The 12,753-nt window shown below is 43.4% G+C and overlaps 1 protein-coding gene across 14 annotated transcripts in view; it reads left to right on the top strand.

The window, feature by feature from the left end:
• The first annotated feature begins 3,798 nt into the window (after nt 1-3,798).
• The window catches only part of CLIP1 (CAP-Gly domain containing linker protein 1), a 67,005-nt gene continuing 58,050 nt past the window's right edge, over nt 3,799-12,753 (top strand). For 4 of the 14 annotated variants that reach the window (XM_061466336.1, XM_061466334.1, XM_061466335.1 and 1 more), the window contains exon 1: nt 4,335-4,473. The gene's annotated coding sequence lies outside the window, so the exon portion shown is untranslated. The other 10 variants (XM_061466330.1, XM_061466329.1, XM_061466327.1 and 7 more) reach the window with 6 other exon arrangements.

Below are 12,753 nucleotides of genomic sequence, written 5' to 3'. Positions count from 1 at the left end.
CCCTTTAGTGCTGTGTGTTCACAATACACTAATAATAAATCAGCCTTCCACCTAACTGGTCAGGATAGATAAGCCTTCAATGTTTGTACAAATTCAGATTACCATTAAAGTAGCTGTTAATTTTATTGCTTCCAAGATTTATACAGAAGGTGTTAGAGGAAGGGTAAAGTGGAATCATTTCAGCAACACAGGTTTTTAATGTAATGGTAAATTCTAGTTTAAATATGTTAAATCTTTAATTGTATAAGGCTTTGAATTTTAAATTGTTCAGCACTTCTTATCACTTTGGCCACTTCTGGATTTGCTGCACACAAATCACTAGGGGATATGTTTTCCATTTTTGGAAGATGATGTCTTCTGGTATCTAAAGCAAATTTGAGGGGCTTGGGGCAGGAATGGACTGTTTGGGTCCACACACATATGGACATGCTTGTAATTACTGACTTTTTGTCAGGTGTAACTACACAGATGGGTTTTGGGTATTGCAACTCCACAGATCACTGGACAAGGTGTGAGAAAAAGCTGAATAGCAAAGTATTTCTGGTCCTTTTAAGTCCCATTCCCATGGTGATGGGTGTGGCATAATAACCTAGATTAGAGCTTACTAAAATGAATGAGTAATAAAAATCTGTAATGAGGTGGGTATAGTGTGAACAGGCATCACTCACATTTTCCCACAGATTCCTGTTGGCATGGTAGTTCTGTTTGTTTATAGCATTTGGGATCAGAAGTAGTTTAAAATGCTTGTGCACATCTAAAACACCTGATCTGCAGAATACTCAGTGTCACGTATCTCTTAAAAAAGATTGGAATGTCTAACTTATGTTTTTTATAACCTAATTCACAGAGCTTAAAATGTCATGGAAAGAGAAATAGCACAGATTCTAGAATATACCTGAAAGACATTTGGCTGCTGAGAAGAATTGGTTTTACTGCTAAAAGTAAGGTAGGATAGCTTGGGTAGAAAAAAAAAGAAAGAAAAATGAAGAGGATTGAAAAGCTTAAGTATAATTAAAGTGTTTGAAATGGTAGTCGCCATGGAACTCTGTAGTACCTTTGCTTTGTAATACAGTGTATTGCCTCTGGTAAGTAGATGCTGTTGAAGATTGATGCTGTTCCTAAGAATATGTCGTAGAGTCATACTTACATTTTAGGGGGTAGGAGGGGATGAGTCAGAGGTAGGAACTGGTCTCAGTCCTCGGAGAAGCTTACAAACAGGATGGATTTAATAACATGGTAAATAATGTGTGACAATTGGACACTTCCTAAACTTTAGTTAACTACAGGCAATGAAGATTTGACATAGGAGTTTTTACAACCTGTTTAGCTGTCACCTAATGAGTGTATAAAAAGGTATTTACCCTTTAGAATCTCAGTAGAAACAAAACACCTGCTGCTTTGCTTCCCTGTAGGTGAGAACTCAGCTTTTGCTGATATTTGCATCAGTGCTGGAATGATGTAGCTTCTCACTTATCTTTGAAATGAAACAATCAAGATGAACATTATTGTTAAGTACCTTGTTTAAACAAGCATGCAGAAAGGATTCTTTAACTACTGACAGTTTAAGTACTGTTCTCTCTTGGTTCACCCATGTTGGGTAGAACAAATATGTAAAATTGGGTGAAAGTCTCCAAAGAACATGGAGAAAAAGCAGCTTTTTTTTTTGTGCAGCTTCTGGGTAGCATGGCCACTAGGGAATGACTTCTTGCAGCCTTTCAACCCACTAAGCTGTGAAAGTAACTACCAGAAACAACTACAGAAAGTAATAGTGCAAGTTTCTGCACTGAGATTTTTGAAGCAGCACTTCTGTGATTACAAAAAACTCCCAAAGCATTTAGTTGCTTTGTTTTGAAGCAGGTGTTCATATTGAAGAGCTCATTTAGATGAAGAAAAAAATCCTACACTCAGAATCTTCCTTTTTATGTGGATATGTCCCATTGAATATAAAAATGGATCTCTTAAGTGAGGGTATCTTTAGATGTTGTTCTTAAAGAGAAGCTTTGATACTTTTGGACCCTTCACAAGTCCAAAGGAGGGCAGAAACGATTTCAACTGGTGTTCCCACATTATGCAAGAGAACACTTTTAATTCTGAAGTGGGTCTTATACTTGTGGCCAGGATGCCAGTAGTTATGTCGGCATCCTGCATTTCCTTGGAGCATCCAGCAATTCCTGTTTATGTAGAGTTATGAAAATGTCTGTATATTATACGTTGACTGACGGGATCTTGTGGTTCAGAGAAGAGAGGCACTAGGAGTGGAATCAAAGACGGTTTCTTTCAATCATATTTAGCCCTTTATAGTTCTGTGATTTATAGTGCAAACGTCTTTTATCATAACGATTGCTACAAATTGGATGCAAACGTAGTTGCAGTTCAGTGTGCATTGAACCTGTTACCAAGCTCAATGTGCATTGAACTTGTTACCATTGTACCTATATGGTAACAAGGGAACTGAGACAAAAAGATGAAATTAATGAAGTAAAATGATACGCTGAGAGAAAACCACATTCGGTTTTGGCATCACATCAGTGTACCAAGTTCAAACCTACACTCCCAGAACCAAGCACAAAGGCTCACGAGTGCAGTTCCCAAACCAGCAGGTATTTTGGGCAGGTGTTCTGTAAAGTTAAGTCTGATTCCCTAGTTTTTATGTAAGGGAGGGATTACTTCCATAGGGCCTGCAGGGTCAATGTTTTGGTTTAAGCAGTCAGTTGCTGGCTCTGCACTTCTAAACACAATCTAATGTTTCAATCCTCAAGTCCTCACTCAGCAAAGCTTCTGTCAAATTTTGCAGGGAGACAGGGGCATGGATTCCAGTATCTGATTCCACATCTACTGCTCACAGTGAGAGAATCTATTTAACATTTAGGAATAGGAATCCTAACAAACATTGCTAAATGCTGATCTAGTTGAAGCCTATTATTTGAGGGACTGCGTCACACCATTTTGTGCTTTACCATGCTGGAGTAATGCCAGAGAACGGAGCCAAAATGAAACAAATTGCAATCAGGCTCCAGCCCTGGAACTGCTTTCTCATCACCCTTTTGTTTGAATGGCATCATGCAGAAACGAAACGATCTGTGAGACTGCAAACTGGACTTTGCTTTGTGATGGATTCAGCAGTTAGGAGCCAGCTAGCTGTTGCCTGTTTAAAGAGATAAAGTGAAGCAGAGCTGGTTGATTCACCCCTGAAAATTGGTGTTAAGCTGTTGATGATGGTGTTGGCGTGACCACTGCAGCTATTTAAACTTTAGCAGTGGGGTAGTGCCAGGTTCCAGTGTATTGATTCACAGACACACTGAAATTAAAATATTCAGTAGGGAAAAGGAAGGAATGATCAGTTCCTGGGCGTTAGGACAAAAGGAAAATGGAGAAAAGCAGCAGCCAGTGAAGTTATTCACCTATTGCGAGCTGCGTGCTTCACATCTCCCTCTCCTCTCCTCCCAACCCCTCCCGTTCACGCCCGCCTGCTACTGCAGCGCATCTCCCGGGGGTCGGCGCTACCGGTTCTCGGTCCCCTCCCCGCGCGGGTACCAAGCCGACCCTCCGCAGCGAGCCACGTCCAGTGGGGCTGCCGTGCTGGGCGGCTCCCGGGGCCCGCCCTCCTCCTCGGCAGGGTTACACCGAGGGGATCCCCCCCCCGCGCCCCGGGGCGAACAAAGCGGGGGGCGCTGGGGGCAGCGGTGAGAGCGGGCGCGGGGCGGGCGCGGGGCAGGCGCGGTTCCCGCTGCTGCAGTCCCCGCCTCGCGGCGCCGCGGGCCCGGCCGGGCGCAGACGTTGTGTGTGTGCCCGCCCCGCCCCGCCCCGCCCCGCGCGAGCCGGGAGGCGCCGCTGCAGAGGGGGAGGCGGCAGCGGCAGGAGCTGCGCCCGGCGGTGGCGCGGAGCTGAGGGGGCAGCGGTGAGGCCGCCGTTGGGGCCCGCGCGGGGGAAGGAGTTGGGGGGCGGACGGGGGGCAGCGGCGCTACCGGGCTTGCAACGGCGGCTCCTGAGGGCGGGGGGGAGCCGCCGGCCGCCTCCCGCCGCGGGGCCTCCGCTTCCCGTCCGGGCGCCGCGCTGTGCCCGCGGTGAGGAAGCGAGGCGGCGCGGGGGCGGCCGTGAGGCGCTGGGCGGGCTGTGAGGGGCCGGCGGGGGCTTGCGCTGAGGGGACCCGCGTGAGGCGATGCCGGGCTGGGTGGGGCCCGGCGGGCTGCTGGCCTCCGCCACACGTGGCCGCGGTGACAGCCGCCGGTTGGGCTGGTTCCCGTGCTCGGGCTCGTGCCGTTCCCCTATGGCTGCCGCCGCCGTGGCCCCGGTTGGACGGGGCTGGCTGCCCGTGAGGTAGCTGAGCTCTGTGGACTCGGGAGCTGGTGAGGAGAGCGGGGCGGGCAGGGTGCGGGGGGGACCCGGTGTTTTCGGGGCTCCCTTTTTCTCGCCCCGCGCCCAGCCCTTGGGTGTGTGTGCGGTTCCTGAGGAGCAGGCAGGGACATGAGCGCGGTGAGGGCAGGCTCTGCTCGGGTCTCGCCCGTGGATGCAGCGCTGTGCTCGTTACTGCTGCCTTGAGTGGATGGTGCTGTGGGGAAGGGGTCTGAGCACGGCATGGTGTAAACGCTGACCTGCAGTTCTCGGCGTCCCACGCTTTCATGCTGGTGTTTTACTGATTAACGTTTGGCTTATAATTTACCTTGGCTTTCTCTCTGTTTGTTTGGTTTATGTCTGCTCCTTACGCTTTCGTTGTTCTCAAAGCGACTGGCTTGCAGGTGAGCTCCTCCTGTATCGCTGGGGGCCTCAGCTTGAGCTCACTGCCAGCTCAAACCTGTGGGACCCCCAGGCAAAGGCTGTGCTGTGGGGGCCCCTCCTGCTCCCCGCTATATACCTGGTGCTGCTGCTACCTGAGGCGGTTCAGTGCTCTCTGTTGAGTGCCTCAGCTGTCATGGGCCACAAGGTAATTGGTGCTGTTACTCAGATGTTAATGCGGCTCTTGCTGCATTAAAATCAGGAGTTAAATTTTCCCTTTCCTTAGAACATCTTTGTGTGGTTTAAATAGTTGTAAAAAATGAAAAGAAACAGAAGCCAACAGCACAAAAATCTGTCCCAAAACAGCACGGGGACGGAAATCCAGTCTGTGACTGTGTTCATGGTTAAATATATGACCGTGAAATGAAGGCTCTTTCCTCCCCGCCCCATCACTCACTCACTCCCCAGTGTGCTGGATGGGAAGGGTTTTATGGAAGTTCACAGGTTGCTTTGAGGCCTTTGAGCAGAAGGATCTCAAAACGTGATATCTGTATTAACGTGTAGGAAGAAGGGAGAAAAGAGGCGCAAAAGAGGAAGTGCCTTTCTGCCTGCTGCTGTGGGAAGAGAATTATTGAAAGGGCAGAAATATGCCTGTAATTCTGGAACCAGCACTGCCAGAGAGAGGTTTTCCTTAAGTGTGTCTGTGTGCACCTGCTACAACGTGTAACAAGATAGCAGACTAGATCCTGCAGAGAAAAAGTAAATAACCACCCTCCAGCCACAACCTATCTTAGTCTGTTACAACTGTTCAGGTACTAAACTTCTTCTTTTACATACTGAATGTAGAATGACTGAAACAAGTGCACAGGGTTATTAGTTCTTGCTTTAAAAGCATGAGATTTCAGGATTCTCTGTCCGCTCCTTACATGTGCTGAAGTGCACTAAAGTTTTCTGTGTAGCGAAGGGATGTGTTGGCTGAAGCAGGAAGGCTTGGAAATGTGACCTCAAATGTCTATATCCTTAGGGATCAAGAGGAAGATTTTATTTGGCAAAAGGATTAGTTTTACATAATTTGCGTGGTTTCTTTTAAAGAGGAAGAGAGGGCAGAAAAACAGCTGTCTTGTATCCTCATCACAGAGGTATCCTGTAGGAAATAAACCACCTCTTTCCTCGTGGGATTATACTGCAGGAAGAAGCAGTGCTTTGATTGCTCTGACTTTGTAGAGCTGCTGTAGATATTCTGCCTGAGCTATGGGCCGTATCTGTTTACCATCTTCTGCATGTGAATATCCCGGACAGCCTTTATTTACTTAGCTTGGGCAGATTGGCTAATTCCTTCAGCATTCCTCCCTTTATCCTTTTAGCCCTGTTAAAGTTTTTCTTGGGAGTGACTGAGAATATTTCAGCACAAATCTTCCTTCAAAAGAAATAGAAGGATCTCTCTTGCCAATGTGATCTTTCAAAGCAGCTTTTCTTTCACTCTTTAAAATGTTCAGGTCAAATGTTAGCTCCATATGTTGAGTGTGAGTTTTCTAATGTTTGAATATGATGACCATGAATGAATGCAGCTCTTGTTGAATTTTTTGGCATTCCTTAGGGACTACTGGCTCTGCTGGCACATATAAAAAGTAACGCACTGGAATCCTTATTGGAGCGGCCTGTTTAGAAATGCCTTAGATGGATGGTGTTTGGTTATTTCATGAAAGGCAATTACATACTGCATTAGCTGTAATCTCAGCTGCCTCAGCTAGATGCCAGTTTCTGCTGGAGCAACCATTTCGTTCTTGACCTGCGGAACTGAAGCCAGCTCTGCCAGCAGCACAGTCCCTGATGATTTCAGACATCTACTAATATGTTTGTGCTCATCCAGGTGTCTGTTCTCTACAGGCATTTAATTTTGCAGAGTGGTGTTGCACTCACAGGGGTACAGCTGACCCTTAGAAATTACCCACAACTCTGGTATCTAGCTCCCGGCTTCTGGAAGGATGGAAAGGATTTAGAAGCTGTATCTAAGAACAGACTGTACAGGTTCCTACCTTAACACCTGGCTGTTTTCCACCTGGAATGTCTCATCACTTGTTTGTACAAACCTCAAAGACTCTTGAGGGAGTAGTACCATGAACTCTGTTAATTCAGAAGGCATGTCTTCACTTTGCTGTTTCAAGGAGAAACACCATTAAAAGCTCTTCAGTTTTCCCAGTCTTTATTATCTTGCTGACAATATTTCTAGCTTATTTTGAGGGGAAATTGCAAGGCAGAAAGAAACTCAGTATTTGATAGAGTTCACTTATCTGATGCTATCATTCTGCTTCTCTGCTTGGCAGCAGCATCCACTCAATCATAGCAGTATTTATCTAAGTTCTGTATTTGTACTTCTACTTTCTTATATGCCAGCCATATAGCAGTCATGGTGCTAATTTAAAAGGCTAAGAACACGGAGAGCTAAAAAGGGAATGCTGACTTGATATTTTCAGAGTGTGAAACAGTTACAGTTTCACCCAAGTCTATCAAAATTCAATTCTTCCTATAAAAAGCAGCATCTTTGTTTCAGCTGCCCCAGTCGCAATTGTATTAGGGAGAAGCCTTGTGTCTTTGCTTGTAAGCGTTTGGGTTTGAGGCTGACAGGAGGTGGCATTTTGCTTCTCAAACTTTCATTTAAACTTTAAATCCCAAATAACTTAAGATTGATGCTCTACTATTCCAGAATCATCGTTGTTATTGTGGACTGAATGCACTTTCTGAGATGGTTGAAGTGTGTTATTATCAGAAGTCAGTGCCGACAGTTAAACAAATTACTCTGCTTGTTATCAAAATGGAGGGCTTTTGGGAAAGGCACGGAATTCCCTTAGAAATACGTAGGAAAAGTAGTATCGATAGCGGGCTTACCAGAGCCATTTACTTTCTCAGGTGCTAACTTTGATTTACTTCTCAGTCCTTGACTCATTCTGTAGAGAATTATGTGTGCTTAGGAGGATCATGTGCTTTCTGATCTTTTAATAGACTATAGCAGTGACATTTCTATAATGCATGTGTACAGTGGCAGATTGAAGCGTTAGAGTTTGCATCATATTTTCTGGGATTTTTCTTTTCTTAAAGCTCTTTAGCAGTTTCCAGCTCTTCCTTATTAATTGAAGATGGGAATCTTTTAGAAAACTGGAACAGACTGTGTTTAGAAATAGCAGCGTAGATTGAGGAAGAAATTACTCACAAATTGCTAGCCCAAAATAGGTTTTTACTGTTACAGACACCCTCTCTTATTTGTGCTTCACATTCAGCAGTCTGTGTGTGTCAGTGGTATATTTTTTTACTGAGGATCTTGAGGCATTTAGGAATCTGAATGAGCATAGCAAGTTCTGGAATGATGAGGTGACTTAAAATGTCCTTGATGCAGAATTAAGATCCGTAAGTAGAGCAGAAGCTTTAATGAATTACCTTCCTCATAGCATTGCTGTAATATCTGACTGATGGTTTGAGGTCCTAAGCCTCTTACTATATTTGATCTGATTCATCTTGATCTTAGTACAGTTCCTTACTTACAGGAATTTTCCCTGCCTTTTTCCTTTCCCAAGCATGTGCACAGAGTATTATGTTTGTCCAGTTTGCAGTGAATATCCTGCACTTCCCAAGGTAGATAACCATGATGTGTCTGATTTACCAACTTAGAAATGCCACTAAAACCCTCTAATTTTCAGTGGATTTGTATCTTACAGTGGTTGCCTTCCTCCCTGTATTACATTCAGATTTTATATAACCTGCTGCCAGTGTATTGATGGCAATACCTTTGGTTTTCCATTCTGCATCAGAAGTTAGGTAGTCTGATGTAAAGTCACTGGGAGAAACTCAAGACTATTGGAACACGAGTCTCCCTCCTACTTCTGTGAAACTTGTCAGAGTAATGTAATCTGGGGCTTTTTTAGAAGCCCTCTGCCTTTTATTTAGTTGAAATTACCCAGCAGGTTCAAAATCAAAGGGTAAATATGGATTTGTATGCAGGCCTGGCTGCCGTAAAAGATGATGAAAGATAATCTACAGGTTTTTGGTCCTGAATACACTACGGATCCATGAACTTGCACAGAAAACTCTTTAAGCCATCTCCATGATGCAGAAATACAGCATCTATCCTCTGTCTTAGTTAAGAAACAAATCTAAAGCTGCTGGTTGAGCTCAAGATTAGCCGCCTCCTTGATGAGGGACAGCATTGTGGGGCATTTGGGTTAATTCCCAAGCAACAAATTTCATTCTTCCCTAGTCCCTCTAAACATACAAGAAAGTAGGAATGTCTTCTGGGTTCTTAAAGAGACAGAGAGTCACCCTTTGAAGTTATAGAAAACCAGTAGCTATTTATGGGGATGTCCTTATACTGTGGTGTGATGGTTGCATGATAGTGGGAAGAGTGATGACAAGGCATAGTGTTTGTGTTACGGTGTTGGGGCTGTTTTGGATATCCTCTGGGTAACATAGGAGTTGCTTCAGACTTAGTTTATCTAAATAAATGCCCTCTGAAATAGAGTTGAAAGATTTTTTTCAGGACCTCTGCTAGTGATTGTATAGATACGTTTCAGTTTGAGTCATTTGTTGGCCACTCTTCATTTCAAGTTTTGTTCATCAAACGAATGACACTGTCAAAAAGAGCTGTGTCATAGCAGTGGGCATACTTCCCAACCTACTACAAGCTTTTGGGTTTGTATTTTTATGCTAGCAAAAGCAAATTGTATTCCAAGTTATACTAGAAGTGTACTAAATCCTGCTTGCAACACTCATTTCCTGGAGTAATCCTGGTAGTGACTTTGAAGGCACTTCAGAAGAGCAAAGAGTTGCTTTCATTCTGTTAATGTAAGAGTTATGCCTGGTTACAATAAACAGAAATGCTCTCTGGAAGAGTCTGTCCCTTATAAAATACGTATTTATGTTAAGAACATGGTATAAGAAACTGAAGCTTTGTGGTTCATATGGGATGAGTGTTTGCCTTTGTGAAGGGTGTACCTGATTGAGCTGGAATGAGCTGCAGAATGTCATAAGAATGATCCTGTATAAAGGAGATGTTCTTGCTTATTTTCTTATTGATTTTTTATTTTCTATGCCAGAATCTGCAAACAGCAGATCTGAGAGAAAGCTCTTGATTCCTTTTATTATATTTTTCCTACCTGATCAGCTGAGTTTTAAATGCAAATTTTTTATATCTTTAAAAGTGAGATACAAACCCCTGCTTCGATAGGCACATACCAGCCCATATGTTTTGATGTTGGCATTAATAGGGCATCCAGTAAGCTAAATAAATATGATAGCACTTAGCATGATAAACATTGAATTACATAATGCACAGTATTTTAGTGTCTTTTCTAAAGATAGTGATGTAGATGAGCTCTTAGGCAGAAGTTCCTCCCTGTGAGGGTGCTGAGGCGCTGGCACAGGGTGCCCAGAGAAGCTGTGGCTGCCCCATCCCTGGCAGTGCTCAAGGCCAGGTTGAACACAGGGGCTTGGAGCAAGCTGCTCTAGTGGAAGGTGTCCCTGCCCGTGGCAGGGGGTTGGAACTGGATGAGCTTTTGGGTCTCTTCTGACACAGATCATTCTAAGGCTCTACAACTGTAAGAGAAGTCTGTGAAGTTAAGCATGAAGGGTCTGGAAATCCATCTTTTAGTAATAGTTTTAACTACTTGTAACAGAACTGACTTTGAAGCTTAGTGTGACATTTACAATGGATACTGTCTGCTGTGGAATCCATTTCATCATAAATGTAATCCAATGCAAAACAGTGATTCAATTTTTTTGGTTGCCCAACATGAAATATCTCCAGTAGACTCCGAATACAGCAGAGGAGGCACCATGATGAGGAAGACCATCGTTCCATTGCTCATCTCTCACAGTGGGTGTGCTGACATTGCCGTTTTCCTAAACACGGGAAATCTGGCTGCATAACATGTAATAGAGGACTATGCTTGTGTAATTGTTTCACTAAGGGTGTTGGTGGGTATGTCCCAGTCTGTGGCCCTGCTGTGAATGAATTAATCTCATTCCTGTCTGAACCTTCCAGAAGGTCTCTGTGGTCTGGCACATTCTCGCAGAGAGAGGAATATCCTTAAAGAGGCAGCAAGAAGCAGACAGCAGCACAGTGTAAAGACATTTCTTTTGCTCAAAGCTGAAATGTGGTTGTGTTTTTGAATTGTGCATGAATCTCAAAAGTCTCTAAATTCAACTAAAAGCGTTATTTTTTGGAAATATATATACTTACTTTTTACAGAAATATAATACCAGCCCAGGAGGCTGCAAATACAGAGCTGTATTTAGCTGTAATGAGAATTGGATCTGAATCATACAGAAGGTGCTCATATGCTTTAAGTTAGAGGTAAGTTTAGGAGTTGTGTTTGTAACTGTGGAGGGTCTGAGCTCTTGGAGGAACTCCTGGACCAGAGAAGTCATCTTTCCAGGTTCAAAATTCCAAGTTACTTTCTTTAAACCATTGTTTGGATATTTGAGGCATGATTCATGAGCTGCTGAAAGCTTGGCCATAGTGGTATGAACGTCAAGAGTATGAAATAGCTATTTAAGAAATGCTGCTCGGGCTGCTATTTCAAACATAGTGCTTCATGTGGTGAGTTTGCTTTTTGTTCAGGAAAGTGAAGTTACTGCATTGTGGTGGGCCTTGAAATACATTTATTTTGTGCACACTGCATTTTCTTCATGGCATGGGCAGGATTTGTTTTCTAGGTGCCTACCAGTTGAGTGCCACTGGGATTGTATAGGATCTTCTCTGGTTATAGATCCCTGTGAGATTTTCAGCAGAGTTGTCTGTTCTGGGCAGCCCTTCTAGGATCCTTACTCTGGATCTGCTAGTCTTTATGTGTACTTTGCAAAGCACCAGTACACTTAACAGAATTAACAAATTGAAGGGACCTCTTTTGAGCTTAGAAATGTGTTGGTGTTGAATGGCATTTTCCAACAATATTTAGTCTCTTAATGGTGTTAATGAAGTTTAATCTTAATCTCATTAAATTGAAGTGTTTTGAAGAACTCGTGCATGACTGGTAGCAGATGATCATCAAAGAATTGTTTCACTTTATTATACAAATAAATCATGAGAGTGATGCTCCAGCTTCAGAGAACACTGCAGAGTCAGGCTGCATGTGTCTGCATGCAGAAGATGGAGATTATCCAGTCTGTTTTGAGTCAGTTCAAACATGCTGCTGCTCTCTTCTAGAATGCCTTCTTTGTTTCCCTACCAAATGGACAGACAACTTGCTTTTCTCCATGGAAACACTGCATCTGCTCCATGGTAGTAGTGATGGTAGTAAATGATTCTTAAATTGTCAGGTCATGGTCTCAAACATTTTGTCAGGTGAAATGTTTTACTTTTAATCATGGCACTACCTGTGCTGAGGAAGGACGTGGTGGTGGCAGCACACTTGTCAGCTAAGCTTAAAGAACTACTGGTCTTTCATTCCTGTCGTGCCTGCAGGGTTCTTAAGTGGAGTGACCTGAGGCTTTCACTTTTCCCCCTGTTTTCTTATTTAGTTATGTTTTAGTACATTTTGGAGTGCTACTTGTTGAAAATACAACTTTGAAAGAACCAGTGGCAGCTGGTTTCTTCCTATTAGATAAATTCCTTTTTCGGCAGTTTGAGAACATTCTACTTTTTCAATTCAACATTTTGTGGTTCAATTTTATTTATTTATTTTTAATCTCAACCTGCCAATAAAATTCCTGCCTATTATCAGATTAGTAGGATTTATTTCCTTACACCAATGCTTCTCAACTTGTTGCTTATGGATTGCTTTGATCCATGTACTGCTTAGAGGTCTGTAAAAGGTAAATAAGGATGTTACTAATCAGCTAAAAGGGCCAATGCAGGGATTCATATCTGCATTTGAAAATCTTTAGTAATCAACACACAAAAATTGCAGTTCATTTGAGAATAACATGTTTTCATATTTATGAAATCGTATATTACCCAGTAATAGCATAAGGGTAAAGCTTGTGTTTAACATCTCTCGCTATGCTCAATTGCAGTATTGGTAGAACTTGTGGTTTCAAACACTTAAATAG

This window comes from Pezoporus flaviventris, unplaced genomic scaffold (genome assembly GCF_033815535.1).
Source record: "Pezoporus flaviventris isolate CSIRO_AGI_PZ_B2104156 unplaced genomic scaffold, CSIRO_AGI_Pfla_v1 ptg000041l, whole genome shotgun sequence".
NCBI lineage: Eukaryota > Metazoa > Chordata > Aves > Psittaciformes > Psittacidae > Pezoporus > Pezoporus flaviventris.
The sequence above is the reverse complement of the archived record's forward strand: the minus strand, read 5'-3'. Positions and strand labels throughout refer to the sequence as shown.